Genomic DNA, 5878 nt, shown 5'->3' with positions numbered 1-5878 from the left:
GGGAAAGGTTTCATTGCTGTGAGTTAATAGTAATGTTTCTCTTAACTTTATTTTGTCCTCACAGATGTTTGTTGGTTTGTGTCAACTTCTGTGTTGGTTAAGCAAAAGATGCTTTTATGCTCAATTTTTTGTAATCTATTTTTTTTTAATGGTTTATTTTTGTATATGTAATTTACCTACGGTGTGAGACTTTCAAATGCACTTACATTTCTGTATTTAGGCCTTCTAAGAAAGGTTATTAATACCATTTACTCATTTATTTGATACTGTTATAGTCATTAGTATTAATATTCTGGCACTAGTTTTCTTCCAGAGGTATACTTAGCTGAAATACTTACTCAGTCACTTACTTATGGCATCCTATAGATTCCTTCAGGGCTGTTGTGAGCATTATAGCCACCCTTCTGAACACACATCATTGACCGCAAAGAGCATTTTTTCTTTTAATTTAGCTGTTACATGTATGCACAAATGCCTTGGAATAAAGCCTTGAAGTGTCTATTGAAGGAGGGGTGGGGGCAGGGGAGGAAAGTATGCTTGCATCTCTACAAGGAGGGCCTGATCTTGCAACTCAACTCACATGAGTAATCCTTACTCATGCGGGAAGCCCAATTGGTGTCAGTGAGACTACTTGTATTTGAAGTATGAATGAGATTTGTGGTATTGCGTTTTTATAGCTCAACAATTGTTTTTTTGGGTTTTTTTTCCTTCTTTATTTTCTTCCTCCTTTAAATTCTGAACACGTAGCACCGTATGGTGAAATAATTACTTTCCGCTGACCAGTTTAGTCGCATTTTTTTTTGAGTTGTAAAAACTTTTTGATCTTAAATGCATTTTAGATTAAATTAATTCATAAATATTAAAGTGGTTATATATTGTGCACTTGTTCATGTGTGCTGTGTTAGGGTTTTACCCCTGAGCAATATATATATTTTTTTTTTCTAGCCAAGTTTTTAAATTCCCAATGAAACGGGGTTTATTATAATAATACATGTACCATTACTATCTCTGTTATGGCCGTGTCAACGCTGTTACCAGAATGGACTTTATCCTGCACTTGACAACAGTGGGGAGTATAGGGTATTGGGTTTGTTTGCTTTTTTTAAATATACGAGATCTGATCCTAAAAGGCAAATGTGTGTCTAGTGGAGAATATAGGTGGAATATATATCTAGTGGAGCAATATGCTCGCTAACATTGGGTGTGTCCAGATGAGTGCAGGCATGTGGCACACATGCAGGTGCCCCTATGCTGTGAATTTGCAGCACATGGGGAAGGGGGGCACTGTAGGGAGGGTTGACACCAGGTGCCCTGGAGTAAAAAACTCTGCACCTTAAAGCGTGATGGCCCACATAGCAGCAACATGTCACCAAATCTAGAGCCTGGCTGGCTGGAGCCACACTCTGGCTGCCAGCCAGACTCCGTGCTGCTGGATTGTCACGGCTGCAGCCCCCAGAGGTCCCCAGAGCTCAGCCTCGGTGCTGGCCCCAGTCTCCCCTACCCCACCTGGGGTAACATGCTGCACACCAAAGCGCATGTGCACAGGCCCCAGGGACAAGCAGCAGTGGCACATATTGTACCAATGCTGCTTGTCCTTAGGTAAACAATGGTTCCTGCTCCTGGGGACACACCCACTGCGTGTGAAGAGGAGGAGTAATATTGGGGAACACTGACCCCAGGCTGACCAGATATTTCTTTGTTGTCCTGTTCTCATTATGACCTGTTTTCTGAACTTGGGGGGGGGGGGGGAGAGAAGAATCTTGAATGAGCATTGGATGGTAATGTATGATTGCTGGGCATTAGGGCAGTAGGTTAATGCCCTGTAACATGTGAGCTCTAATGTCTTGTGTACTGTGCTCCAGGGTTCCCACAGCTATGTCTGTCAAAGGAAGATATTAAGATAAAAATATGAAGTAAGTGGCACAAAAACTTGCATTAATCCTCTCCTGCTGGCACTTCACCTTATATTAAGCCCCATTTTCTCCCCACCACCCTACAAGTCTGATGGTTACCTATAGGCTATAAAGCAGGTCCTTTTCTTTTTTTTTCTTTCCTTAAGGATCCCTTTTCAGAAGCTAAATTCAACTTAAAAAAAAAGGGGATGCTAAATTCTTCTAGTTATGAAGGCAATTTTCCATTACTTTAGACAGTGCTTCCTTATATCAACAGAGAAGAATATTGAGTTTTGATTAGAAACCCTGCTTATCTTTAGAGGTTTTCTATGTGAGTTGCTTAAACCCTCTTTCTCAATAGGGCTCTCAGGAATGAGGCTGTTTTTGCAAGCAGCTCTAGAACTATTTCATTCTGAAAGGCAATGTGCAGAATTAGGCTATTTTTCCTTTTTTGAAACAGCTTGTTTCTGGAAAGTCAATCTCTTAATGTTTGTAGTGCTTCTGCATATTGGTTCCTGGTTCTGTTTCTGGTAAATCATTGGTGTTGCACATTCTTTCTTCTCCTGGGTAGCATGGTTTTAATCATCTTATACTGAGCTAAGGAAGGCTCACCTCAGCCAGTTGTCCAAAGGAGAAATTTTTGTTGAGATTTTAAAAGCAAAATCCAAGACTGGAACAGACCCATTTTGACAGGCATACTGGGTGGTGCCCACTTGACTGACAGGTTTCTTTTTATGTGGTCATACACAGCCACATATGTTTGTTATGACTGAGATTGGCTCTGGGAAAAGAAGGGCTTTTGGTTGGGTTCCCCCCGCCTTGTAAAATACTTGGAGACATCAGCTGGTTGATGCTGGTTTGCAGTAGGCTCCCTGTTAAGGCATACTGGCAACCTCTGCATGGTTCCATTAGATTTGTTATATCATTATTCAGCTATCAGATGCATATTCAGTATAAGTTAGTCACTTAGGACTGTTCTCTTGGTACCCCTGCTTATTTCCTCTTAATGGCAATTAAACACATACAACTCCTTGAGAGGAGCCCTGATTATAAACTGTTAGCAAAACCATAACCAGTGAACAGAGCAAACCTGTGTCTCGTTCTGCAGAAATGCTCTTTCATCATTTGGACCTGAAAGAAAATTACCATCTGCTAAAGACTGCTGAGGGATTTTCTTCTTCTTGTGGGGCAGCAGATGCAGTCTGTGCCATTAAGCTGTTATGGTTAGGTTTGGCTATTTAATTCTCTTGCCTTAATCGCACATCTCTGACATCCAAGCAATAAACAAGGAGCGGGAGGGTAGAGGCATTGGATTGGGACTAGGATATAGGTTCATTGTGAGTCTGGTCATACCTTGTTATCGGAGATATTGAAGGCTCCAGCTCTGGCTAATGTGAGCTGCCAGATGAATGGCACCTCTGAGAAACAGGCTGCTTCTGTTTGGTCAATTAAAATAATTGGCCACTTCTGGTAAATATAGACCTTACCCTTCCTATGTGCTTCAGTTCCACCTCAATATAATGGCAACAATGATGCTCCCTGTCCTTTTGAAGGCTTTTTGTGAGGGGGATAATTCCATTAGGACTGTATTTTGATGTACCTTGTGTATATGCAGGGCAAGATGTGGAGGAAACTTCCCTGTGGCCACATGCAGGGCTTTGCAAGAGCTTCCCGAAATGCTGTCCTCTGCAGAGCAATGAGGCAAGCAGGGCAGCTTACTTGGACTAGTCTGCCTCAGCTGAAAGATGGATGTTTATTATTAGCCCTTATCCCCTTGTTCCTGGGAGCACCAAGGAGACCTTGTAAGGCACAAGCTCCTGAAGTGTCCACCACAGCTCCATCTAGGGAAGGATAAACACAAGAATCTTGCTGCTACTTGTACAGCACTCTTTATCAATGAGAATCCCAGAAAGGCGTTGGCAGAGAGAATTAAAAAAAATAAAAATTAAATCCATCATCAACAGTTCTGCATTCTTCTATATTTTATTTATTTATTTTGGTATTCTGTTCCTGAATATTTCCTGCTCCTGTAAGGAACAGCTGTATTTGAGCTTCCAAAAGGGAATAGGGAAGAAGTAACGCCGTAGTCCTGTTCCTTCCCTGCCAGCCTGGAAAATAAACATATTTATTTTTTTAATAATAAATAATAATTTATAATTATAAAATAATAATAAATAAACAGAATGTTGTGCACATTATCTCTGACCTGACTTGGTAGTTACTATCATGCAGAAAGATTCCTGACTAATAAGGCCCCATTTCATTTTCTCCTAGTGATTCTACTGGTTGTTTCCTTTTCTCTCACTTCAGTCCCTGCTATTTATTGGTGTCAATAGGCCCTTGTCACAGCTACCTTGCCTTTGGGTGAGGAGATGAGAAAAGCAGCTTCTCATCTGCTGCTAGGCATCCCTCTGAGTAGATCACTTATGAGCGTTACAGTCATGGGAGGAATTTTTTTGCCCATCCCTAATGTGTTAAATGAACTTTGCTCCCTGCCTGTGAGCATCACCTGAATCACATCAGTACTCAGCTGGCTTCCCAGCCTTTGTTCTTTCAACCCTGCACATTTCTTTTTGTAATTGGTAAAAGTTTAAGTCTGCCTTTTCGGGGAGCAAATGGTCCCCACTGAAATCAATCAGAAACCCTCCAGAGTATAGGAGGGTGGAATTTGGCCCTGTCTGAGTCTAGCAGACAGACTTGGGATACTCCATTCAGAGGAAACTTTTTCTGTTTTATTGCAAAACTCCATTAAAATTCCAGTGACAGTAATCTGCTACAAGTTCAATTTATTCTTAAGCAAGTATCTCAGCTTTTGGGCTTCAAAAGCTACCAGAAAGCCCTTGAGTATTGAAGTATTGGTGTATCATTGCCTATATATGCATACTATAACAATGGGACCCAACTTGTTTTGCAGGTATGCTATCTGTTAGCTCCGCATGCTTCTTGAGTGCCACTCCCATCCCTTTCTTCTGCCTAAATTTGCTGCCCTGCTTTCTACTGCTGCCAGGTTGCCCGTCTCCTCATGCCACACACGTGCTGCCTGTGGCACGTGTGCTGCAGGCTGGCCATCCCTGTACTATAACATCATACATGTAAACTGGTGAAACCTCAAGTTTTAAGTCATTCTAAAGCAAAAATACTTAAGTGAAATACTGATCTTGAAAGGATGCTGTCAGAGCACTTAAATATTTGAATTTCTAGTGACCCCTTGGAAAGCAAAACATGCACTCAAGTTTATAATAATGGGGTTGTTTGGAGAGCTAGACTGAATGTCATGATACTATTGTGAAGTTCTTCAGCATCGGTGAACGTGTGTAGCCTGGTGTTCTTTGGTAAGGAGCCAGGAAAGGGAAGATGCACTAAATGATTTTTCTTTTTGTAAAACGTGCATGAGTAGAATTACTTGCCCGTTTTGACGATATCACCATGCTTCTATTGGGGATAAATATCTAAGATTGGAAACAACTAAAAGTATAGTAATAAATATACTAGGCACATTCCCCAGAATGAAGGATTAATGCTTTGTCTGCAAAGTAAATACTTGCTTACAGCCATTGGTCCATGGGTGTGTGGTATTTTAGCCACTTCTCTTTGGGGACAGGTGAAAAGGGCTGGAGGCCAGGAGATGCAGACTGTACAGAGGTTGTATAGTCTCTGGTTTCCATGTGTATTCATCAATTGTATGCAAAGCCTGTGTTCTTTCATGTAACTAGAAGAACAGATGCCCCCCTCTAAAGCAGCTTCTCAGCGAGCTCTTGAGGACAAAAGACCCAATGCAATGGGAGGCTTGGAATGTTTCCTCTGAAGTTTCTAGCCTCAACTGGGGATGGGAGGAGGAGATCAGATTCTGGCTCTTATGCATGGTAATGCCCTGTGTCAGTCATCAGATTGTTGGGTCAGGCACTTAGTGGTGATATAAAAACCTTGTACATTGTATCTGATGATAAAGCCTTTGGCACATGGTCAAAACATAGTGGAGTGTGTGT

General features: G+C 41.5%; 1 protein-coding gene and 1 long non-coding RNA gene across 2 annotated transcripts in view; one reads left to right on the top strand and one right to left on the bottom strand.

Moving 5' to 3' along the window:
- Window positions 1-5878, top strand: part of CACNA2D2 (calcium voltage-gated channel auxiliary subunit alpha2delta 2) — a 750433-nt gene that overhangs the window by 1587 nt on the left and 742968 nt on the right. The gene's annotated exons all lie outside the window — the stretch shown is intronic.
- The window catches only part of LOC102380165, a 41124-nt gene continuing 39110 nt past the window's right edge, over window positions 3865-5878 (bottom strand). The window contains exon 6 of the long non-coding RNA XR_323837.2: window positions 3865-4000. This is a non-coding gene — a long non-coding RNA (uncharacterized LOC102380165). The remainder of the gene's footprint in view (window positions 4001-5878) is intronic.

Source organism: Alligator sinensis, unplaced genomic scaffold (genome assembly GCF_000455745.1).
Source record: "Alligator sinensis unplaced genomic scaffold, ASM45574v1 scaffold858_1, whole genome shotgun sequence".
Taxonomy (NCBI): Eukaryota; Metazoa; Chordata; order Crocodylia; family Alligatoridae; genus Alligator; species Alligator sinensis.
This window is presented reverse-complemented; position numbering and strand designations above follow the sequence as displayed.